The 26,036-nt window shown below is 49.3% G+C and overlaps 1 protein-coding gene across 9 annotated transcripts in view; it reads left to right on the forward strand.

Annotated features, from left to right (window-relative positions):
• Positions 1 to 16,071: 16,071 nt before the first annotated feature.
• The window catches only part of ninl (ninein-like), a 132,612-nt gene continuing 122,647 nt past the window's right edge, over positions 16,072 to 26,036 (forward strand). For 6 of the 9 annotated variants that reach the window (XM_038804603.1, XM_038804663.1, XM_038804635.1 and 3 more), the window contains exon 1: positions 16,072 to 16,245. The gene's annotated coding sequence lies outside the window, so the exon portion shown is untranslated. Of the gene's footprint in view, positions 16,270 to 16,365; positions 16,486 to 26,036 lie in introns of those variants that run through there. The other 3 variants (XM_038804611.1, XM_038804628.1, XM_038804619.1) reach the window with 3 other exon arrangements.

The raw sequence follows: 26,036 nt of genomic DNA on the forward strand, positions 1-26,036 counted from the left end.
CAGCGCGCGCGCGCCACCTTCACCAGCCAGTCGTCGTCACATGATCCGTGCGTAGTTCCTGGTCGTCAGCGTGACGACGTAATTGTGAGCGTGGCCACTGAGGAATTCCATCCAAATGAGACTGAGGATTTGAAGGTCTTTCAGTCGCAATCTCATCAGCTCTATCTCTCCAGCTCCTTTCTTGGCATCCTCTCCACTACTTCTGTCAGATTTTATGTGGAAAAATATAGTATTGGATAAATCTTGGATTGCTCCAGTTGAACATTAGCCAGCCCAAATCTGTTCACCTCTTCCACAAATTCTGTTTCTTTGCCAATGATTCCTGGTCATTGTGTCGGGTTGAACCTGACTGTCCACAGCCTCAGTGTCCTCTGTGACCCTGGCTGAACATCCTCTCCATTACTTCTTAAAAGTCCCCTGTCTCTATTAGAAAACATTCTGAGGGATAGAACTAACCTCTACTTGGGGAGGCAAAGATTAATCAAGAATAGTCTGCATAGCTTTGTCAAAGGGAGATTATGTCAAACAAATTTGATTGAATTTTTTGAGGAGGTGACTAAGTGTGTAGATGAGAGTAATGTAGTCTACATGGACTTCATTGAGGCTTTTAACAGGATCTTGCATGGGTAAGAGCTGATGGGACCCAGGGAAAATTGGATCCAAAATTGGCTTAGTGGCAGGAGGTTTTTGTGACTGGAAGCCTATGTACAGGGATTGTTACTCGGTCTCTTGCTGTTTGTCGTGTACATTGATGATCTGAATGTGATTGGAGGAGGTATGATCAATAAGTTTGCAAGTCACACAAAAAGTGGAGGTGTGGTAAGTAGTGAGGAGGAAAACCTTAGATTACAGGATGATATAGATGGGCTGGTTGGATGGGCAAAACAGTGGCAAATTGAATTGAACCTTGAAAAATGTAAGGTAATGCATTTTGGGAGGACTATCAAGGCAAGGGAATATACAATGAATGGGAGAACAGGATCAGCGGGACCTTGGGGTGCATGTCCATAAATCCCTGAAGACAGCAGGACAGATAGATAAGGTGGTTAAGAAGACACCTTTATTAACCAAGGCACAGAAACTAAGAGCTGGGAGGTTATGATGGAGCTATACAAGACGCTGGTTAGGCCACAGCTGAAGTATGTGTAATTCTGGTCACCACACGTCTGGAAGGAAGTGATTGCACTAGAGAGGGTGAAGAGTTGCCTGGGCTGGAGAGTTTCTGCGATCAAGAAAGACTGGATAGGCTAGGGTTGTTTTCCTTGGAGCAGAGAAGGCTTAGGGGGTGACCCAATTGAGGTATATAAAATAATGAGGTGCATAGATAGGGTGGATAGGAAGGAACTTTTTCCTTTAGCAGAGTGGTACTAATAAAGGTTATTTTTTTTAAAACAGCACTTTCACAGCCAACCCCAGCCAGCTCGCAGCCATGGCTCCAAGAAGAACAGCCCCAAGATTTGGCGATGTGGCCCTGGCGAGGCTCCTAGATGCGGTCGAGGACAGGACAGATGTCCTGTTCCCCCGAGGGTCCCGGAGAGTCAGCTACGGGGCAGCCAACAATTAAAAAACATTTTGGTTATGAACCTCTACGCAGTCACATCAGAAAACATACTGTGTATAAAATATAAATATGCTCCAAAGATACTACTGTTTGACAGTGAATATAACCGTGAACTAAAATACTTTCAGTTATTTCACCTTCAGCAGTTCATCTCCACCTGGGATGAGGTGGCGGCAGATGTAAGCTTGGGGAGTGTGACCAGGGGGACTGACTCCAGTGCCGGAAGAAGGTCAACGTGCTACACCGGGCAGCATGGGTGGGTTGACACCGACGCTCCCCCCCCCCAAATCTTTCTGCCTCCACGCGAGAATCCATCCCCCGCAACTCTCCAACCCTTCCTTCAACCCCCCCCTCTCCCTTCAACCCAACCCTTTCTTCACACCCTCCCTCCCACCACTGTGAACCACACGTGTGGCTAACAATGCCTTCTCTGTGTCTCCGCAGGAGAAATTCTCGCACAATTGCTGGGAGATGGCCCAGACTGGCAGAGGAGTGCCAGACTCAAGAATCCTCACCACCTTCAATGAACTGGCCCTGGAAGTGACGGGGGTGGCCGAGGACAGAGCGGTCACTAACGCGAAGGTATGCGGAAACAGCAGCGGTGTGGATCCACTGGGCCCCACCCTGATGGAGACGTTAGGGTGTGGCCGGGACATTCAGAGGGAGATGTCAGCGACATTCCAGGTGCCCTATGGCCGATTGGAGGAGTCCCAGAGGCTATAGGTGCAGGGGATATCACCAGCAATGCATGGCCCCAAGGCCAACACTGCTAGGGTGCCGACCGCAGTGGAGAGCCTGCTACACATCGGCACCATTGCCGGAGGTGTCCAAGGCATTGCGCAGTCAGTGATGGCCATGGCTGAGGTTATCGGCAGAATGTATGACTCGCTGGGAAATGTGACCCAGTACCAGGCTGACCTTGATTAAGGTCTGCGGGACATGTCTCAGTCGAAGGTGGGCATTGCTGAGGCACTGCAGAGCTTGTCCCAGTCACAGGTGGGCATTGCCAAGGCACTGCAGAGTATGCCCCAGTCACTGAGGTGTATCGCACAAGGCGTTGACATCATGGTGCTGACATCGGGGATCCGCCAGGGCTGGCAGAGCCAGATGATGCAGGAGCAGCCGGGGCTCAAACCGGCTATCCCTCCGTCCCAAGGTAGGCAAGTAAGGGGTGAGGGGATGGTGGGGAAGAGTGGGGCGGCACCATCAAGAGTGGAGAATTGTATGACACCTGTGACACATTTAAAAGCCTTCAATACAACCAATATGACACCTCTGTCACTTTCTTCCGGTATGTGGACTGACCTCCTAACCCTTTGCCCCTCACCGTAGCACGCACAAACCCTCCGGCCGAGGACATGTGCCCAGAGCTGTGTCCCATCCCCTGGGTGTTTAGATGTTGGCTGCTGTGCGTGGGGTACTGCCTCGCGCTGTGTTCAAGCACAGTGTCCATACATCAAGCCAAGGTGTGTTTGGGATGCCAGGCAATAACTCCCACATGCTACATGGCCCATCCACGGGAATCCACATGGGTTGTGTGAAGTGCTCACTTAACCAGGATTGCCAATTCCCTATCAGCAACAGCATTGGAGTGGCACGGTGTCATAGTGGTTAGCACTGCTGCCTGTCAGCATTGTAGCCACCTGGGACGGCCACGTCCCGATTCCAAAATGGATGCCTGCAAAGAGTGTCGGGAAAATTGGTCAGCTACAGGGAACACAAGCAGGTGCAAGGTTTCCTGTGTATTAAGATTTGCAAAACCCAGACAGAACCGAAACCAATAGCCATTTACATACTAATGAACGATCTCCAGAAACAATCAGAAACATTGAAACAATCGGGACCAGGACAGACTCCCCGGCGCCAGTGGGAGCTAGGACAAAGGCAGCCCAACGAAAAGGGAGAAATCGGAGAAATCGATAAGAACGATTGGGACATGGTCCAATTAATTGGGACCAAGTCCGGGGTCTGCCCAAAAGGGCGCGAAACCCTGGGGACTATAAAATAGGGTCCCCAAGTTCAGTTCGCTCTCTTGGCAGCTCTCAAAGAACTCTTGACCGTGGCTCTCAGCGAGGAGAGACCTGCCTAGCAGCTGCATCAACCAAGTAAGTCTCAAGTCAACGCACGCTACGAGATAGACGCTCCTAGCTACTATTCTGTACCAGTTTGAAGCCAGCAGAATCAGAACCGGCCAAAGGCCATTGTTCCTCTGACCTGGTGGGCCATTCGAAGCTAAGTATAGGCTTTTAGTAGCAGTGATAGTTTAGTAAGTAGAGTTTATGCATGAGTAGTGATTGACTGTGTGTATAATAAATGTGTATTGATTTGAAACTTACTAACTGGTGTATTGAGTTATTGATCAGCACTTGGCCTTGAACCTCGTGGTGGTATCAGAAAGATACCTGGCGACTCTAGAGCAAAGGTTATTAAAACAGAGCAATTAAAGAGAAAGCAGGGCAGCACGGTGGCACAGTGGTTAGCATTGCTGCCTACAGCGCTGAGGACCCGGGTTCGAATCCCGGCCCTGGGTCACTGTCTGTGTGGAGTTTGCACATTCTCCCCGTGTTTGCGTGGGTTTCACCCCCACAACCCAAAAGATGTGCAGGGTAGTTGGATTGGCCATGCTAAAATTGCCCCTTAATTGGAAAAACTAATTGGGTACTCTAAATTAAAAAAAAAAATTAAAGAGAAAGCACACCGAGCAACAGCATTGAAGACCCTGGTTCGATCCCAGCCTCGGGTTACTGTCCGTGTGGAGTTTACACATTCTCCCCATGTTCTCACCCCTACAACCCAGAAAGATGTGAGGGGTAGGTGAATTAGCCACGCTAAATTGCCCCTTAATTGGAAAACAAGAATTGGGTACTCTAAATTTATCTTGAAAAAAGCAATAGCATTCAGCTGCATGACCAGAGGTCTCGGCAGTCGATGGGGGTTATGGGTGGTCGGTGGGGCAGACAGACAGGGGCTACGGTCACCCCGGAATGGGTAGACAGGATCCATGGGCTGGCATGCTGATGCTGCACACGGTTGGCCCCCGTGCACCTTCTCTCTCCCCCCCTTCCCATGGCGGCCAACCCCTCTGGTGGGCTCACCCCCATCCCCTACACAACCGAGGGTCCTTCAGCCCCCACTGAGCACTGGGGCTGCAAGCCCAGTGCCCCCCGAGCTCTTTACCTGTGACCAAAAATGGCCACGCACCTCCTCGGCAGCCCGCAGAATCCCTTCCACCAGTTTCACTTATTTCAAAAGGAGTACTAATCAGCGCCAGAGTCACCACTTGCTGGGGATGCCGATAAAATACGGGAGGTCATTGGATATGGGGTTGCTCCCGTTAATTGTATGGAAATAGGCCTTAAGAGGTGGTAATTGGTTTCTCACATCACTACGGCAAGATCCCGATTTCACCTAAGGGAGCAGGTCGGTTGCATCGGAAACAGTTTGGTGCCTGACACGGTTCTCATTTTCGGCCTCTCTCGCTATTCACCAGCCTCGTTTTGCTCGAGCAAGAGCGTGGCAAAGCCAGAGAATTGCACCCTAAGTGTGGGCTAAACCGGTGAGAAACTCCTCAGAGTCCAAAAAAGTGATTGAGTGCCATTGAATAGCGGTAGGGAACTCAAACTCCTGAAAAACCAGCCACAAATTAACTTAAAATTTTTTCCATTGAATCCCGCCCATAGTTAGTAGTGCCTGCTGTGTTTATTTTTTTAACATGAACTTTGTTTTTGTTTAAAAATGTGAAATCTTATGGTGTAGTTCTCCAGGTTTTTTTTAGTAAATTTAGAGTACCCAATTCATTTCTTCCAATTAAGGGGCAATTTAGCGCAGCCAATCCACTACCCGGCACATCTTTGTGTTGTGGGGGCAAAACCCACACAAACATCGGAGAACGTGCAAACGCCACATGGACAGTGACCCAGAGCCGGGATCGAACCTGGGACCTCGGCGCATGAGGCAGCAGGGCTAACCCACTGTGCCACCGTGCTGCCATAATTCTTCAAGTTGATCACTTGGTGTTAAAAAGCTCTTTAAACAGGGCAGCACAGTGGCGCAGTGGGTTAGCCCTGTTGCCTCAAGGCACCGAGGTCCCAGGTTCGATCCCAGCTCTGGGTCAGTGTCCATGTGGAGTTTGCACATTCTCCCTGTGTTTGCGTGGGTTTCGCCCCCACAACCCAAAGAGGTGCAAGGTAGGTGGATTGAACACGCTAAAGTGCCCCTTAATTGGAAAAAAATGAATTGGGTACACTAAATTTATTTTTTAAATGCTCTTTAAACAACCACGCCCACATGTTCCGGTCTTGCCCCAGACTTACTGGGTACTGGACAGCCTTCGAGGCAATGTCCAAAATGGTGGGGATGAGGGTGGAGCCATGCCCGAAAGTGGCGGTCTTCGGTGTATCAGACCAGCTAGATCTCTTCATGGGGAGGAGGGCGGACGCCCTTGCCTTTGCCTCCCTGATCACCCACCGTAGAATCCTGCTCGGTTGGCGGTCAGCAGCACCACCCAAAGCTGCAGACTGGCTGTCCGACCTCTCGGAATCTCTCCAATGGAGAAAATCAAATTTGCCATCCGGGTGTTGGAAGATGGCTTCCTCACAACATGGGAGCCATTCACCCAACTGCTCCAGGACCTGTTTGCGGCCAACGAACAAACAAATAGGTAATCAAATAGCCAAGAGCCAGGGGAAAGTAGTCAAGACATGAGAAAAGAGAGTGAAGGCAGGGAGGACCCGGCGGGGAGGGAGGGGGAGCAGTGCAAGGGGGAGGTAGCCAAACACAGCTGAAAAGAAAGGGGAGCAGCAGAGAGGGAGGGGTGGGGAAGTGGGGCAGGGAAGGGAGAATTGGGGGCAGGGAAGGAAGGAGAACAAGGGGAGGAGAATAATAGAGGGGAGGCAGAGGGGAGGGAAGAAAAATCTCTTTAAACAATAATGGTCTCTGCAGGGATCGTAAACTGAATGCCTCTTTTCTCTGGCAAAATTAAAGGCGCTTATATATACTGTAAATACAAGTTTCATTTTAAAATTATGCTTCCTACATTACAAAGCAGGTTACACTTCAACAGTGCTCAATTGCTTTATGGTTGTGAAAACTGCTTTATAACTCTAAGTTTTTAAAAATAAATTTAGATTAGCCAATTAATTTTTCCAATTAAGGGGCAGTTTAGTGTGGTCAATCCACCTAGTCGGCACATCTTTGGGTTGTGGGGGCAAAACCCACGCAAACACAGGGAGAATGTGCAAACTCCACACAGACAATGACCCAGAGCCGGGATCGAACCTGCGACCTCGGTGCCGTGAGGCAGCAGTGCTACTCACTGCGCCACCGTGCTGCCCTACATAACTCCAAGTTTAGATAAGAAGAAAAGATAAAAAACAATTTGTACACATCAAGGTTCCTCAAACAGCAAGCTGGTTTTGAGATTGAAGGATACCAGAGAGAACTCTCCCATTCTATAAAATAGTGCCCTTAGATCTTGTACATCCACCAGAGAATTCTGATGGAGCCTTAGTTTAATGTCTCTCATGAAACAGACTTATTCATGAAATCAAAGTCCCCATTCACTTGATATGTGATTAGAAAATACATCTGGTTATGTGTGCTTTGCTCAAAGGCAGGTCGCAGGTCGTCGGCTCGTTGTCTGCTTCATCCCAAGCTGTTTCCGTTATGGGAGTGTGGTGATCCACTGTGTAATTGTGTGTGTGCCTGTATTAGGGGATGTACAGCAGTACCTGTACTACAGGTTCGCCGGTAGCCCCTGCCGGCTAGCTCCGCCCACAAGGAGCAGTATAAATATGTATGAGTTCTCCTGAGCTGCCATTCTACCAGCTGCAGTCGGAGGATAAACATCTAACTGTAATAAAGCCTCTCTTGTACCCATTTGTGTCTTTAGTACAATTGATAGCGCATCAATTTATTACAGTTAGATTTTCCGCATCATGGACGTCAGGATCAAACCAGATCGCTTGCAGCTGGATCCGCAATTGCCGAACGCCAGAAAGGACTTTAATCACTGGCTGGCTTGCTTCGAGGCCTATATCAACTCAGCGACTCCCGAGCCGACGGAAGCTCAGTAAATCCAGGTTCTCTACTCAAGGTTGAGCTCCAGCGTGTTCCCGCTGATACAAGATGCGCCGAATTACGCAGACACCATGGAACTCCTTAAAGAAAACTACGTCCAGAAGACGAACACTCCATTTGCAAGGCATGTACTCGCCACTCGCGTACAACTACCTGGTGAGTCGATTGAAGACTTCTGGCGGGCCCTTATCCCTCTCGTACGGGACTGCGGCTGCCAGGCCGTCTCGGCGACGGAACATTCCAATCTCCTCATGCGTGATGCATTCGTGACGGGGATTGCATCGGACCCCATCTGGCAACAACTGCTGGAAGGGGCCGCGCTCGACCTAAAGTAGACAAAAGCTTTAGCGCTCTCCTTGACGGTCGCTTCTCGTAATGTTCAGTCCTACCCCGCTCACCGCGCGGCCTACCCATCCTACCCCTCGTGGACCCCGCAACCAACACCCCCGACTGGGGCCGCTCCTGCATAATATGCCTGCGCTGCCCGCCACACCGCGCACTCTGGGGGTCCCCACTGCTACTTCTGTGGCCAACAGAAGCACCCCCGCCAGCGCTGCCCAGCCCGCGCCGCCACCTGCAAATCCTGCGGCAAGAAGGGCCACTTTGCCAGGCCCCGCAGTTGCCGCTATCGCGCCCGATTTCTCTCCCTTCCCTCAGCCAATCGCACAATGGGTGCTGCCATCCTCTGCTCCCGGGGCCACGTGCGACCAGTGGGCGCCGCCATCTTCTCCCCCCAGGTCCACGTGCGGCCCATGGGCGCCGCCATCTTGCGCCACCCCCACAACGTAGCATGGTGGTTAGCACCAATGCTTCACAGCTCCAGGGTCCCAGGTTCGATTCCCGGCTGGGTCACTGTCTGTGTGGAGTCTGCACGTCCTCCCCGTGTGTGCGTGGGTTTCCTCCGGGTGCTCCGGTTTCCTCCCACAGTCCAAAGATGTGCGGGTTAGGTGGATTGGCCATGCTAAATTGCCCGTAGTGTAAGGTTAATGGGGGGATTGTTGGGGTACGGGTATACGGGTTACGTGGGTTTAAGTAGGGTGATCATTGCTCGGCACAACATCGAGGGCCGAAGGGCCTGTTCTGTGCTGTACTGTTCTATAAAAACGTGCGCACCATGGGCGCCGCCATCTTCCCCCCACAGGTCCACGTGCGGCCAGTGGGCGCCGCCATCTTGCCCCACCCCCACAACGTGCGCACCATGGGCACCGCCATCTTGCCCCGCGCCCGCAACGTGCGCTGCATGGGCGCCGCCATCTTCTCCCCCACGGGTCCTTCAGACGCCGCCATTTTGTCTCCCCCTCGGGACTGGACCGCTGGACCCGGGTCGCTGCCGCTCCTCATCAGACTCCTCGGACGATCACCTGCTGCTCGCCTCAATGACGCTGGACCAGTCCCGTCCTCACAACCTGGCTACCGCTTCGACAATGGTGCTAATCAACGGCCACGCAACCTCCTGTCTACTGGACTCCGGGAGCACTGATAGCTTCATCCACCCGGACAAGGTAAGGCACTGCTCCCTCGCGGTCCATCCCGCCAACCAGCGAATCTCCCTGGCCTCCGGATCCCACTCTGTCCCGATCCGAGGTTTCTGTGTGGTCAACCTTACCGTGCAAGGGGTTGAATTCAGCCGTTTCCGTCTGTACGTTCTCCCCAATCTCTGTGCTACACTATTACTGGGCCTGGATTTTCAATGTAACCTCCAGAGTCTCACCCTCAAATTCGGAGGGCTCCTACCCCCACTCACCGTTTGCGGCCTCACGACCCTCAAGGTTGACCCTCCCTCCCTCTTTGCCAATCTGACTGCAGATTGCAAGCCCGTCGCCACCAGGAACAGACGGTAAAGCACCCAGGACAAGACCTTCATCAGGTCCGAAGTCCAGCGGCGGCTTCGGGAGGGTATCATCGAGGCCAGCAACAGCCCTTGGAGAGCCCAAGTGGTAGTGGTTAAAATGGGGAGAAACACAGGATGGTCGTGGACTACAGCCAGACCATCAATTGGTACACGCAGCTCGACGCGTACCCCCTCCCTCGCATATCTGATATGGTCAATCAGATTGCACAGTACCGGGTCTTCTCGACGATTGACCGTAAATCCGCCTACCACCAGCTCCCCATCCGTAAATCGGACCGTCCATACACTGCCTTTGAGGCGGACGGTCGCCTCTATCAAGTTCTTAGGGTTCCCTTCGGCGTCACTAACGCGGTCTCGTTATTCCAAAGAGAAATGGACCGAATGGTTGACCGGTACGGACTGCGGGCCACGTTTCCGTACATAGATAATGTCACCATCTGCGGCCATGACCAGCAGGACCACGACGCCATCCTTGCCAAATTTCTCCATACCGCATCTCTCCTCAACCTCACTTACAACAGGAAGAAGTGCGTGTTCAGCACTAACCGCTTGGCCATCCTTGGGTACGTAGTCCAAAACGGACTCCTGGGACCCGATCCCGACCGCATGCGCCCCCTCATGGAGCTCCCCATTCCCCACTGCCCCAAGGACCTCAAACGCTGCCTGGGGTTCTTCTCCTACTACGCCCAGTGGGTCCCACAATACGCGGACAAGGCCCACCCACTGATACAGAAACTCAATTTCCCCTCAGGCCGAGGCACAACAGGCCTTCGCCCGTATTAGAGCAGACATAGCCAAGGCCGGGATGCATGCAGTAGACGAGACACTGCCCTTTCAAGTAGAGAGCGGCGCTTCAGATGTCGCCTGTGCTGCCACTCTAAACCAGGCAGGCAGACCCGTGGCATTCTTTTCCCGCACCCTCCATGCCTCCGAAATTCAACATTTGTCCGTTGAAAAGGAGGCCCAGGCGATCGTTGAAGCGGAGGCATTACCTGGCCGGCAGGAGATTCACTCTCCTCACTGACCAGTGGTCAGTAGCCTTCATGTTCGGGGCAAGATCAAAAATGATAAAATCTTGAGGTGGAGAATCGAGCTCTCCACCTATAATTACGAGATCTTGTATCGCCCCGGCAAGCTCAACGAGCCCCCAGACGCCCTCTCCCGAGGTACATGTGCCAGCGCACAAGTAGACCAGCTTTGTGCCCTGCACGACAGCCTTTGCCACCCGGGGGTCACTCGGTTGTACCACCTCGTCAAAGCCCGCAATCTGCCCTACTCCGTCGTGGAAGTATGGACAGTCACCAGAGACTGCCAGGTCTGTGCGGAGTGCAAGCCGCACTTCTACCGGCCAGACTGCGCGCCCCTGGTGAAAGCATCCCGCCCCTTTGAACGCCTCAGTGTGGATTTCAAAGGGCCCCTCCCCTCCACCGACCGCAACACATATATCCTTAGTGTGGTCGATGAATTCTCTAGGTTCCCATTCGCCATCCCATGCCCGGATATGACGTCTGCCACCGTCATCAAGGTCCTCGATTCCATATTCGCTCTGTTCGGTTTCCCCGACTACATTCACAGCGACAGGGGATCCTCATTCATGAGCGATGAGCTGCGTCAGTTCCTGCTCAGCAGGGGCATCGCCTCCAGCAGGACGACCAGTTACAACCCCCGGGGAAACGGGCAGGTAGAGAGGGAGAACGGGACGGTTTGAAGGGCCGTCCAACTGGCCCTACGGTCCAGAAACCTACCAGCCGCTCGCTGGCAGCAGGTCCTCCCTGATGCATTGCACTCCACCCGGTCTCTACTGTGCACTGCCACGAATAACACACCCCATGAATGTGTTTTTACCTTCTCTAGGAAGTCCACATCCGGGGTGTCACTCCCGACTTGGCTCGCAGCTCCAGGGCCGGTTCTACTGCGTAGGCATGTCCGACTCCACAAGGCGGACCCCTTGGTGGACAGGGTACGCCTGCTCCACGCTAACCCCCAGTATGCCTATGTGGAGTTCCCCGACGGCTGCCAGGATACGGTCTCGCTCAGGGACCTGGCTCCCTCGGGTGCCAATCCTACTCCCACACACCTCCCCACCCACGCGCCACCCGCGCTCCCAACACCAGCCGCACCTGGTCCATCCCTCCTTCCCCTGCCCACGCTAGAGGACGAGGAAGATTTTGGCACGCTCCCGGAGTCATCCAGCTACTGGCCAGCACCAACACCTCCAGCACCGACGCCGTCGATGCCGCCACCGCCTGTACAGACTTCGCCACCACTGTTACGTCGCCCCCAGCGAACCGTCAGACCACCGGACAGACTTAACCTCTGACGGGCACCGGGTTACAAGATGGACACATAATTTTTTTTCCTCTCCTCTGTAAATAATTCACATTTTGTATATAGTTCCACACCACCCCCGCCGGACTCATTTTTAACAGGGGGTGAATGTGGTGATCCACTGTGTAATTGTGTGTGTGCCTGTATTAGGGGATGTACAGCAGTACCTGTACTACAGGTTCGCCGGTAGCCCCTGCCGGCTAGCTCCGCCCACAAGGAGCCGTATAAATATGTATGAGTTCTCCTGAGCAGCCATTCTACCAGCTGCAGTCGGAAGATAAACATCTAACTGTAATAAAGCCTCTCTTGTACCCATTCGTGTCTTTAGTACAATTGATAGCGCATCAGGGAGGTGCTTTGCCATTGCCATCCACTCTAAAGAGCAGGACAAGGAGGTAGGTTCCGAGGTTACCTCAGCCAGAACAGTAATCAATCCTGCCCTGTTGGTGTTATGCTGAGCTATCCAGAAATCCCCAGAGGGAGCAGCAGCCTTTTTACAGAAGTAGTTATGTACTCTGGTAAGCAATAGTTTAAATATCCAAAAGCTACTCATTGTATTCGGGCACGACTGTATGGCTGAATGGGTCAGGTGGGTAAGGTAAGGGGGTAAGGTGGGTGAGAAAAGTAGGTAGGGTAGTACAGCGGATTGTGGCAGCTGGGTAGGATGGTTAAGTCGGGTCGGGGTCAGTAGGGAAGTCAGATTGTGGGGCTAGTCAGGTCAGATCAGCTGCAGATTTGGGGGGGGATAGTTGGGGTGGGGGTCAACAGGAGTAGTGGGTTAAGCAATGCAGTTGTATAGTTACCAGATGGTAGACTACAAATGTTCTGCCTAACATTTCCTGGGTAACTATTCAGCTAAGTGTCTGGAGTCTATTTAGGAGGGTCTTGGGAGCAGGAGAAGCTCATTGGATGTTCCCATGGAGTCAGTGTGAGTAAGGACTTAATTCCAAGGGATGCTGAAGCACATCTCTGGAGACCGGAAGGCATAATTTGGGTATTTTAAAATTGATGTGGAAATACCGGCAGTTACACAGTAAGAAATCTTACAACACCAGGTTGAAGTCCAATAGGTTTATTTCGAATCACTAGCTTTCGGAGCGCAGCTCCTTCATCGGGTGAGTGATGAAAACTCATGATTCCAAACAAACCTGTTGGACTTTAACCTGGTGTTTTAGAACATAGAACATAGAACACTACAGCGCAGTACGGGCCCTTCGGCCCTCGATGTTGCGCCGACCTGTGAAACCATCTGAAGCCTATCTGACCTACACTATTCCATTTCATCCATATGTCTATCCAGTGACCACTTAAATGCCCTTAAAGTTGGCGAGTCTACTACTATTGCAGGCAGGGCGTTCCATACCCCTACTACTCTCTGAGTAAAGAAACTGCCTCTGACATCTGTCCTATATCTATCACCCCTCAATTTAAAGCTATGTCCCCTCGTGTTGGTCATCACCATCCGAGGAAAAAGACTCTCACTGTCCACCCTATCTAACCCTCTGACTATCTTATATGTCTCTATTAAGTCACCTCTCAGCCTTCTCCTCTCTAACGAAAACAACCTCAATTCCCTGAGCCTTTCCTCGTAAGACCTTCCCTCCATACCAGGCAACATCCTAGTAAATATCCTCTGAACCCTTTCCAAAGCTTCCACATCCTTCCTATAATGTGGTGACCAGAACTGCACGCAGTACTCCAGGTGTGGCCGCACCAGAGTTATGTACAGCTGCAGCATGACCTTGTGGTTCCGAAACTCAATTCCCCTGCTTATAAAGGCTAGCACACCATATGCCTTCTTAACAGCCCTATTAACCTGGGTGGCAACTTTCAGGGATTTATGTACCTGGATGCCGAGATCTCTCTGTTCATCTACACTACCAAGAATCTTGCCATTAGCCCAGTAAAGTCCCAGTATTAGCTGCATTCCTGTTACTCCTTCCAAAGTGAACCACCTCACACTTTTCCGCATTAAACTCCATCTGCCACCTCTCAGCCCAGCTCTGCAGCTTATCTATGTCCCGCTGTATCCTATAACATCCTTCAGCACTATCCACAACTCCACCGACCTTTGTGTCATCTGCAAATTTACTAACCCATCCTTCTACACCCTCTTCCAGGTCATTTATAAAAATGACAAACAGCAGTGGCCCCAAAACAGATTCTTGCGGTACACCACTAGTAACTGAACTCCAGGATGAACATTTGCCATCAGAGACCACCCTCTGTCTTCTTTCAGATAGCCAATTACTGATCCAAACCGCTAAATCACCTTCAATTCCATACTTCCTTATTTTCTGCAATAGTCTACCGTGGGGAACCTTATCAAACGCCTTACTGAAATCCATATACACCACATCAACAGCTTTACCCTGATCCACCTGTTTGGTCACCTTCTCAAAAAACTCAATAAGGTTTGTGAGACATGACCTACCCTTCACAAAACCGTGTTGAGTATCGCTAATCAACTTGTTCTTTTCAAGATGATTATAAACCCTATCTCTTATAACCTTTTCCAACATTTTACCCACAACCGAAGTAAGGCTCACAGGTCTATAATTACCAGGGTTGTCTCTACTCCCCTTCTTGAACAAGGGGACAACATTTGCTATCCTCCAGTCTTCCGGCACTATTCCTGTCGATAAAGACGACATAAAGATCAAGGACAAAGGCTCTGCAATCTCCTCCCTGGCTTCCCAGAGAATCCTAGGATAAATCCCATCTGGCCCAGGGGACTTATCTATTTTGACATTTTCAAAAATTGCTAACACCTCCTCCTTTTGAACCTCAATTCCATCTAGCCTGGTCGACTGAACCTGAGTGTTCTCCTCGACAACATTGTCTTTCTCCAGTGTAAACACTGACGAAAAATATCCATTTAATGCTTCCCCTATCTCCTCTGATTCCACACACAACTTTCCACTACTATCCTTGATTGGCCCTAATCTTACTCTAGTCATTCTTTTGTTCCTGATATACCTATAGAAAGCCTTAGGATTTTCCTTGATCCTATCCGCCAACGACTTTTCGTGTCCTCTCCTCGCTCTTCTTAACTCTCCTTTTAGGTCCTTCCTGGCTAACTTGTAACTCTCAAGTGCCCTAACTGAGCCTTCATGTCTCATCCTAACATAAGCCTTCTTCTTCCTCTTGACAAGTGCTTCAACTTCCTTAGTAAACCATGGTTCCCTTGCTCGACAACTTCCTCCCTGCCTGACAGGTACATACTTATCAAGGACACGCAGTAGCTGTTCCTTGAAAAAGCTCCACATTTCGATTGTACCCATCCCCTGCAGTTTCCTTCCCCATCCTATACATCCTAAATCTTGCCGAATAGCATCATAATTGCCTTTCCCCCAGCTATAATTCTTGCCTTGCGGTATATACCTATCCCTGCCCATTGCTAAAGTAAACATAACCGAGTTGTGACCACTATCACCAAAGTGCTCACCTACATCTAAATCTAACACCTGGCCGGGTTCATTACCCAGTACCAAATCCAATGTGGCTTCGCCCCTTGTTGGCCTGTCTACATACTGTGTCAGAAAACCCTCCTGCACACACTGCACAAAAACTGACCCATCTATAGTACTCGAACTATAGTATTTCCAGTTAATATTTGGAAAGTTAATGTCCCCCATAACAACTACCCTGTTACTCTCGCTCCTGTCAAGAATCATCTTTGCAATCCTTTCCTCTACATCTCTGGAACTATTCGGAGGTCTATAGACAACTCCCAACAGGGTGACCTCTCCTCTACTGTTCCTAACCTCGGCCCATACTGCCTCAGTAGACGAGTCTTCAAGCGTCCTTTCTACCCCCGTAATACTTTCCTTGATTAACAATGCCACACCCCTCCCTCTTTTACCATCTTCTCTGTTCTTACAGAAACATCTAAATCCTGGAACCTGCAACAACCATTCCTGTCCCTGCTCTACCCATGTCTCCGAAATCGCCACAACATCGAGATCCCAGGTACCAACCCATGCTGCAAGCTCACCCACCTTATTCCGGATGCTCCTGGCGTTGAAGTAGACACACTTCAAACCAGCGTCCTGCTTGCCGTTTTAAAGAAGTTTTAAAACTTCTTACTATTTTAAAATTGTGCAAGGTATGAGTATTCCTCCAAGCCAGCAGGGGTTGCAATCACAAAAGGGCAGTTTTAGCAGGATGGAGTTGTCGAGCTTGCCTGGTTTCTGTATGGGGAGAGGGGAGTGAGAGAGGGGAGGTTGGCTTATGCTTGGTGGAGTTCAGAGGTGGGAACCTCGGTTTGATTGAATGGTGAGCAACACTCGCCCGCTACATTGTAACAAAGCGGTGGAGTATCAGTCGCCGGTTCATTGTGATACTGACACGATACAATGGAGCCATGAACCTCACTGCTTCTTATTCCGATAAGAGAGAGTTTTGGGGAAGAAGATAACGTGAGGTGAGAGAAGGGGGAGGGGCGGAGGTGAGAATGTTTCTGTTGGGAAAAAAAAAGTTTATTTTTATCGCTCTGTTGCTGTTTGCACCTTGAAACACGAATAATATTAAAAATAATATTAGCTTTCGACATATTTACAAGCTCACTTTAAGCGAGTCGATTCGGTTCCCATGGTGAAGCGTTGTCCGTCCCTCCCACACTCCGAAAAAGACTTAAAGAGGATTTTTCCCGCTTGGTAGCCCGGTATGTCCTTGAAACCCTTTACTTTGCCTGTGTGTTTTTTAATGTTGACTTTTCAAGTGTACTTCTAACAATCACCCATCTCATTCTTTGGGTCTTAAATGGTGGGCAGTGAACTGTCCGATGAGGCGAGCAAAAAAGTGAGCAATTTACCTTTGTGTGGAACACTTCAAAGCGCTTGGATTTGTTCCAAATAAACTGGAATCTAGAAAGGGCAGACTACAGATGTGTTGTAACGCGCGTTTTTCAATGGATCTTTTGCTGGGCCTGTTGCCATTGTTCCTTAAAATGTGAAATTCTGTCAGATTTAAAAAAAAAAATGAACATTTGAGGTTTAGTTTTCTCAAGAATTACCGATCCTTTGATCAAACATCTCATTGTTTCGAGGTTTAAAAAAAGAAAGTAATGCAACACCCCTGTTGTATTCCGGACGAGTTGTACCACACTCAGTACCAGTTTTAATTTTTTTCGTGTCTCTTCCACCCCCTCCTCCACCCACCCCCCCCTCCTCCACCCACCCCCCCTCCTCCACCACACACCCCCCCCTCCTCCACCACACACCCCCCCCTCCTCCACCACACACCCCCCCCCCCCCAACCACACACCCCCCCCCACCACACACCCACACCCACCCCCCCCCCACCCACCCCACACACACCCCCCCCCCCACCCACCCCACACACACCCCCCCCACCCACCCCACACACACCCCCCCACACACACCCCCCCACCCCCCCACACACACCCCCCCCCCCCCCACACACACCCCCCCCCCACACACCCCCCCCCCACACACCCCCCCCCCACCCACACACACCCCCCCCCACCCACACACACCCCCCCCCCACACACCCCACACACACCCCCCCCCCCCACACACCCACACACACCCCCCCCACCCACCCCACACACACCCCCCCACCCACCCCACACACACCCCCCCACCCACCCCACACACACCCCCCCACCCACCCCACACACACCCCCCCCACCCACCCCACACACACCCCCCCACCCACCCCACACACACCCACCCCACCCACACCCCCCCCCACCCACCCCACACACACCCCCCCCACCCACCCCACACACACCCCCCCCACCCACCCCACACACACCCCCCCCACCCACCCCCCACACACCCCCCCCCACCCACACACCCCACACACACACCCCCCCACCCACCCCACACACCCCCCCCCACCCCCCCACACCACAACCCCCCCCACACCCCCCCCACCCCCACACCCCCCCCCACCCCCCCACCCCACACCCCCCCCACCCCCCCCCCCACCCCACACCCCCACACCCCCCCCCCACCCCCCCCCCCCCCACACCCCCCCCCCCCACACCCCCCCCCCACACACACCCCCCCCCCCCAGTGTCCTTGAATTATGGTGAAACTTTTGTCTGGGTGTGATGCCCAACAAACCTGTGAAGCATTTACATAACAGTGGTGGCAGTATCACTGTATCCTTAAAAATTTGACAAATTTATGCAATGGCGATAAATTATCCTTTATAATTCTTGCCTTTGAAATTGCATTCGGGTTTTTGACACGCTGCGATTTTTTTTGAGTATCAAAAACCAAGAAGAAAACGCACGTAAATCCTAAAGAATTTTATTTTAGGAAAATAAGAAATTCTCAGCACACTTTTTTTAAAAAATTGTTCATTGGGATGTAGGCATCGTTGGCTAGACCAGCATTTATTGCCCAACCTTATTTGACCTTGAGAAGGTAGTGGTGAACTGCTGCAGTCCATGTGTTGTAGGAACACCCACAACACTGTGAGGGAGTGGTTCCAGGATTTTGACCCAGCAATGAGAAGGAACAGTGATAATGTTCAAGTCAGGATGGTGTGTGGCTTGCAGGGAACACACAAAGCACGAGTAGGCCATTCAGTCCCCGAAAATGTTCCATTGTCCAATAAGATCATGGCTGATATAAATGTGACCTCAATGCCACATTCCAGCCGCATCCTTAATATCTTTTGACTCCCTTGTTAGCCAGGAATCTTTCTACCTCTGCCTTGAATGTATTCAATGATGGATCAGCACAGTGGCGTAATGGTTAACCCTGCTACCTCACGGCACCGAGGTCCCAGGTTCGATCCCGGACCTGGGTCACTGTTTGCACATTCTCCCCATGACTGCATGGGTCTCACACCCACAACCCAAAGATGTGCAGGGTGGTGAATTGGCCATGCTAAATTGACCCTTAATTGGGGAAAAAAAGAATTGAGTACGGTAAATTTATTTTTAAAGAAGTATTCAATGACCCTGTCTCTAACGCTCTCTGGGGAAGAGAGCTCCCAGACTAACAACTCTCTGAGAGCAACAAATTGTCATCATCTCTGTATTAAATGGGTGACCCCTTATTTTTAAACTGTGTCCACTAATTCTAGTCTCTCCCACAAGAGGAAGCATCTTTTCAGCATCACCTTGTCAAGTTCACTCAGGCTCTTTTATGTTTCAGTAAGATCACCTCTCACCTTTCTAAACTCCAGTGGATACTGGCCCAACCTTTGTTCATAGGAGCCATTACAGGTATCAGTTAAGTGAACCTTCTCTGAACTGCTTCAATGCATTTATATCAGCAGAGAATGAAAGAAAAGTACAGCACAGGAACAGGCCCTTTGGTCTTCCAAGCCTATGCCGACCATGCTGCCTGTCTAAGCTAAAACCTTCCACACTTACAGGTTCTGTATTCCTCTATTCCCATGTATTTGTCAAGATGTTCATTAAATTTCACAATCGTACCTTTCACCACCTCCCCCGGCAGCGAGTTCCAGGTACCCACTACCCTCTGTGTGAAAAAACTTCCTTCGCACATCTCCTCTAAACTTTACCCCTCACACCTTAAACCTATGCCCCTTGTAATTGAGATGATGTGGAGATGCCGGCGTTGGACTGGGGTGAGCACAGTAAGAAGTCTTACAACACCAGGTTAAAACACCTAGTAATTGACTCTTCCACCCTGGGAAAAAGCTTTTGCCTATCCACTCTGTCCATGCCTCTCATAGTTTTGAGACTTCTATCAGATCGCCCTCACTCTCCATTGTTCTAGTGAGAACAAACCAAGTTTCTTCTCATAGCTAATGCCCTCCGTACCAGGCATCATCCTGGTAAACATCTTCTATACCTCTCCCCACATCCTTCTGGTAGTGTGACGACCAAATTGAATATTATATTCCAAGTGTGGCCTAACTAAGGTTCTATACAGCTGCAGCATGCTTGCTAAGTGTTATACTTAATGTCCTGGCCGATGAAGACAAGCATGCCTTATGCCTTCTTGATTACCTTGTCCACCTGCATTGCCACTTTCAATGACCTGTGGACCTGTATACCCAGATTCCTCTGCCTGTCAATACTCTTAAGGGTTTTGCCATTTACTGTATATTTCCTACCTGCATTAGATCTTTCAAAATGCTTTACCTCACATTTGTCCAAATTAAACTCCATCTGCCATCTCTCCGCCCAAGTCTCCAACCGATCTGTATCCTCTGACAGTCCTCATCACCATCCGCAATTCCACCAACCTTTGTGTCATCCGCAACCTTACTAATCAGACCAGTTACATTTTCCTACAAATCATTTCTATATACTCCCTTTCTTAAATAAAACAGTATACAGTTCTCCAGATATGGTCTCGCCACCCCCTGTACAACTATAGAAAAACATCCTTTTATATTCTATTGCAATAAATTACAACTTTCCATTTACCTTCCTAATCATGTGCTGTACCTGCAGACTAACCTTTTGTGATTCATGTACCAGGATACCCGGATCTCTGCACCTCAGAGTTCTCTGATCCCTCTTAATTTAAATAACATACAGCGTTTCTATTCTTCCAGCTAAAGTGCACATGTTCACATTTTCAACATTATGCTCCATCTGCAAAATGTTTGCCCACTTACTTAACCTATCTATATCCCTTTTTAGACTTCTTGTGTCATTCTCACAATTTACCTTCCTCCCCATCTTTCTGTCATCAGCAAATTTAACACCCACGCCTTTGGTCCTTTCATTCAAGTCATTGATATAAATTATAAACAGTTGAGGTCCCAGCACTTATCCCTGTGGCACTCTACTTGTTGCATCTTGCCAACCTGCACAGTAGCATAGTGGTGAGCACTGTGCTTCACAGCGCCAGGGTCCCAGGTTCGATTCCCAGCTTGGGTCACTGCCTGTGCGGAGTCTGCATGTTCTCCCTGTGTCTGTGTGGGTTTCCTCTGGGTGCTCTGGTTTCCTCCCACAAGTCCCGAAAGACGTGCTGTTAGGTAATTTGGCCATTCTGAAATTCTCCCTCCGTGTACCCGAACAGGCGCCAGAGTGTGGCGACTAGGGGATTTTCACAGTAACTTCATTGCGGTGTTAATTTAAGCCTACTTGTGACAATAATAAAAAAGAGATTAAAAATGACCCATTCATGTCCATTCTCTGCTTCCTGTTAGCTAGCCGATCCTGCATCCATGCTAATGAAATGAAAATTAAATGAAAATTGCTTATTGTCACAAGTAGGCTTCAAATGAAGTTACTTTGAAAAGCCCCTAGTCATCACATTCCGGCATCTGTTCGGGTAGGTTGGTACAGGAATTGAAACATGCTGCTGGCCTGCCTTGGTCTGCTTTAAAAGCCAGCACTTTAGCCCTGTATTAAACCAGCCCCTGGTTTAATATGATACCGTTGCACTGTAAACTCTTATTTTGTACAGTAACCTTTGATGTGGCACATTATGAAATGCCCTCTAGGAATCTAGACACAGGACATCCATAGGTTCCCCTCTATCCATGTTGCGTGTTACTTCAAAGAACTCCAATAAATTAGTCACAAATCATTTCCCTTTCACAAAACCATGTCGATTCTGCCTGCAAACATTGATATTTTCTATCTGCCCTGCTATAACCTCTGTAATAATTAATTCTACTATTTTCCCAATGACAGATGTTAAGCTCATTGGCCGGTAGTTTCCCGCTTTCTGTCTCCCTTCCTTCTTGAATAGAGGAGTCACATTTGCTATTTTTAAATCTCGTCTGACCTTTTCAGAATCTGTTGAATTTTAGAAAATTAAAACCAATGCATCTATTGCAGCAGCCACTTCCTTTCAAACCCTAGGATGAAGTCCATCAGGATATAGAGACTTGTTAGCTTTTAGTTGCAATACATTTCTCAGTGCCCATTCCCTGGTGATTCTTATTGTTTTAATTTCCTCTCTACCTTTCACCTGACTTACACTTATTTCTGGGATGTTATTTGCATCCTCTACAGTGAAGGCAGACAGAAAACAGATGGGACCGTGGCTGGTTTAGCACAGTTGGATAACAGCTGGCTTGTAATGCAGAACAATGCCAGCAGCGTGAGTTCAATTCCCCTACCGGCCTCCCCAACCAGGCGCCGGAATGGCAACTACAGGCTTTTCACAGTAACTTAATTGAAGCCTACTTGTGACAATAAGCGATTATTATTATTATTATTATTATTATTATTATTATTACATTTGCCTTTTTTCAGTCGTGGCATAGATTTTAAGAGTAGGGAGGTTACGTTGGAGCTTTACAAAACTTCAGTTAGGCCACAGCTGGAGTACTGTATTGTGTGCAGTTCGGTCTCCTCACTATAGGAATGATGTGATTGTACTGGAGAGGGTGCAGAGGAGATTCACTAGGATGTAGCCTGGGATGGAGCATTTGAGCTATGAAGAGAGGCTGGATATGCTCGGGCTGTTTTCTTTAGAGCATAGAAGGCTGAGGGGTACCTGATTGAGGTGTACACGATTATGAGGAGTATGGACAGGGTGGATAGAAAGCAGCTGTTATCCTTAGTTGAAGGGTCAATATAGAGGGGGCATAATTTTAAGGTGAGGAGCAGGAGGTTTAGGGGAATTTGAGGAAAAAGGGTTTCACCCAGAGGATGGTGGGAGTCTAGAATGCACTGCATGTGAGAGTAGTAGATGCGGGGAAACTCACAGCTTTTAAAAAGTACATGGATGAGCACTTGAAATGCCATAACATTCCAGGCTATGGGCAAAGTGCCGGAAATGGGATTAGTGTAGATTTAGTGTAGTCTTGTCGGTGAACCGAAGGGCCTCTTCTGTACTGTATGACTCTCTGAAAACATCTGTTCAGTTTGTCCACTGTTTCCTTATTTTCCATTATTACTTCCCCAGACTCTCTCTCTCTGGAGGGTCAAGGCTAATGTTTCTTACTCTTTTTCCTTTTAAAATCCCTACAGAAGTTCCTATTTGTTTTTATATTTCTTTTAAAAAAAAATTTAGATTACCCAATTATTTTTTCCAATTAAGGGGCAATTTAGCATGGCCAATCCACCTACTCTGCACATCTTTGGGTTGTGGGGGCGAAACCCACGCAGACACGGGGAGATGTTTTTATGTTTCTAACTACTCAAAGGTGATGGTGTTCCTATTGTATTGGTATGTGCATGAGGGTTTTCAATAAATGTATATGCTCTGGAGTACAAAATGTAATATCAAATACAGTGTCCATATGCTAAAGTTTGTAAAAGAATTTTCAGTGCATTATACGTGAACGTACTTGCCGCTGTACTGACATGCTGGGAGAATACCACACATTTCAAGGAAATGTTTTTATTTCTGTAATTTCTTTTGTGGGTTATTCAGTCATGGAAAAATGGGCATGCTTCCGACTATCTTTAAAAGTATTCTGATACCAAGATAGGTTTTCCTGCAGGTTATGGAATGAGCTTTATGTTTTAGCCTGATTTAATGTTTCCCCTTTTGTGTTCACTGTATACAGCCACTGACTAGGACTATACAAATAATTTTTCATGAGCTAAAGTTAGATTAAGAAACATTTGTGCATAATTTTCTCTTAGTCTCTTTAATTTTCTTTTCCCAATGATGCCTCTGGTGTTAAAGTAATTTAGAGTCTTGTAAAAATCTAGAAGACTCTACATGATTTCCTTCCACCTACAGAATTAAATGTCAAGCAAGAAAAATAATAAATTCTAGAGGACAGCAGCGAATCTTTGCCTTTGTCTCAATACTTCAGGACGTCCAACAGATATCTAACCACCTGTAAACTTCTGAACATTGGAATTTGATTAATTTTAAAGAAGAAGGGCAGCACGGTGGCTCAGTGGGTTAGCACTGCAGTCTCACGGCGCTGAGGTCCCAGGTTCAATCCCGGCTCTGGGTCACTGTCCGTGTGGAGTTTACACATTCTCCCCGTGTTTGCATGGGTTTCGCCCCCACAACCCAAAGATGTGCAAGGTAGGTGGATTGAACACGCTAAATTGCCCCTTAATTGGAAAAAATTAATTGGGTACTCTAAATTTAAAAAAAAAAAAATTTTTTTTTAAAGAAGATAGCTATTTGTCAAAGTTTCTGATATTGTGATGGATGAATGGACACATGCTAATAGTTTGTAGTAACATTAGTCATCTTATATCAAAAGAACCAAATTGAAAGCCACTCAAAATGCAGCTGATGAAACATTCAATTTTTGTATTGATTTCGGTGATTTATAATGTACCTTACAACTAAAATGGTACTACAGTATTGGCAGCTGCTGTACGTCAAGAAAGTTGACATTATCCCTGCGTTTAGTGAGCTGATTAAGGTTATTTGAAAAATAAAAATTCCAATTAAGAAGCAATTTAGTGCTTGTACCGTTATTTTTGTACTACTGTGTCGTGAACTGTTTTAATAATCAGAGTATCCTACCTCCCTCCCCTTACATTGGTACAAAGGGGAGGGTACCCTGTTTCTCCAATGCAAAATGTGTTTGTACCGTTTGGTCTTGTATATATATTTTACTGTTTTAATAAAAAGATATGGCCAATCCACCTACCCTGCACATCTTTGGGTTGGAGGGGTGAGACCCACGCAGACATGGGGATAATGTGCAAACTCTACACTGACAGTGACTCGGGGCCGGGATCAAACCCGGGTCCTCGGTGCCGTGAGGCAGTAGTGCTAACCACTGCACAACCATGACACCCTTCGTGAGCTGATTAAAGTATATTAGAACTCTCATTCTTGTTTTCAAATTTCTCCATGACATTGTCACTCCCGATATCTGGGACTCCAGCCCTACAACCCTCCAACTCTGGCGTCTTGTGCAGACCCCAGTTCATTCACCCCACAGTTTGGTGACCATGCTGTCGGTTGGCTAGGTCAGTGGTTCCCAAACTTTACTTAAATGCATGCTCCCTTTCAGATCCACCAGCAGCTTGTGTACCCCTCCTAGAATAAAGCTTTCCTGGGCATGATTTAGTGGAAACATTTCTAAGTGTAATTTTGGATGCCATTGGCAGGGTGTTTCTCGATGGCCGCGTTGGCAAGATCGCGGTCCGTATTTAACGGCACTTAGTGACAGAAATGAGCCCTATGAGCTTCCCACCATTACTGGCTGTCTCGCCGTCTGATTCACCAGATTTCGGCGCCTCACCACTAACAAGAGAGAGCTGCTTTTAAATGCTCCCTCAACACTCACTCCAGTCAACACACCAGCATGACCTGCTCCTCACTTTGGGGATGCCGACCTGGCCGGGCTTCCCAAGGGGGTCGGAGACCAGAGCAGAGTCGCCAATACTGCCTGGGTGGCAGTGGCTGTGGCTGTCAGTGCGGGCAGCATGAGAAGGAGGAGGAGGACTGCTGTACAATGTCAGAAGAAGACTGACGGCCTCCACTGAGCTGCAAGAATAAGTTACCACCTCTCTCTTGGCATCAGTTCTGCCTGTCACCCCTTAAATCCCCCCCCCCCCCCCCCAACAAAGCACTTGAGATCTGAGTCCTCACCCCCCACCCCTAAGAAGAGCGGGCCTTGGAGATCACGTGGTTGACCGAGGAGAGAGTAGTCGCAGACAGGGTGGTGGGCCTGTGCCTCGGAGGTTAAGATTCGCTGCCCTTCACCCAGATGACCTGATTCAAATGAGTTCATGTCAGACAAAATGATCCTTCCCTCTCACTGACCACATGCCCATTGTCTCCCAGGATCTCTATCTGATTGGGCTGGGCCATCAGGAGTTGTCTTCCCGCCCCCACCCAAGAGATCACCTTGAAGGAGAGCTCCGAGCAAACCGCCATCGAGGCATCACAGCTATCATCCCCACCTTCCACCAGCGCAGAGACACGCACCTCGGTGGGCGACATTAGTGGATGGGCTTCTGGGGCACAATCTGGTGAGCACCCCACAGTCGCCGATGCACATCAGGTTGAGGCAGAAACATCCAAGTGAGTCAGCAATCGGAGTGCTGCTGGATCCCAGGACTCCGCTGAGTCCCATTCAGATGCCGAGCCGCTGGTCAAGGTTATCCTAGAGCTGATGCAGATGCTCGGACATGGCCATGAGATTCAGGAGGGAACGTCAGTGACATACCAGCGAGTCCATAACCGATTGGAGGAGTCTGAAAGGCTACAGGCATTATAGATGATGCCGACAAATTATAGCACTGAGGCCAATACTGTTACGGTGGTGACCACTGTGGAAAACCTGGAACATGACGTCTGCGTCTTGAGTGGTGATGCCCAAGGCATGGCCCAGTCTGTGGTGACCATGGCGGAGGGCCTCGAC

Source organism: Scyliorhinus canicula, chromosome 1, assembly GCF_902713615.1.
Source record: "Scyliorhinus canicula chromosome 1, sScyCan1.1, whole genome shotgun sequence".
NCBI classification, from domain to species: Eukaryota; Metazoa; Chordata; class Chondrichthyes; order Carcharhiniformes; family Scyliorhinidae; genus Scyliorhinus; species Scyliorhinus canicula.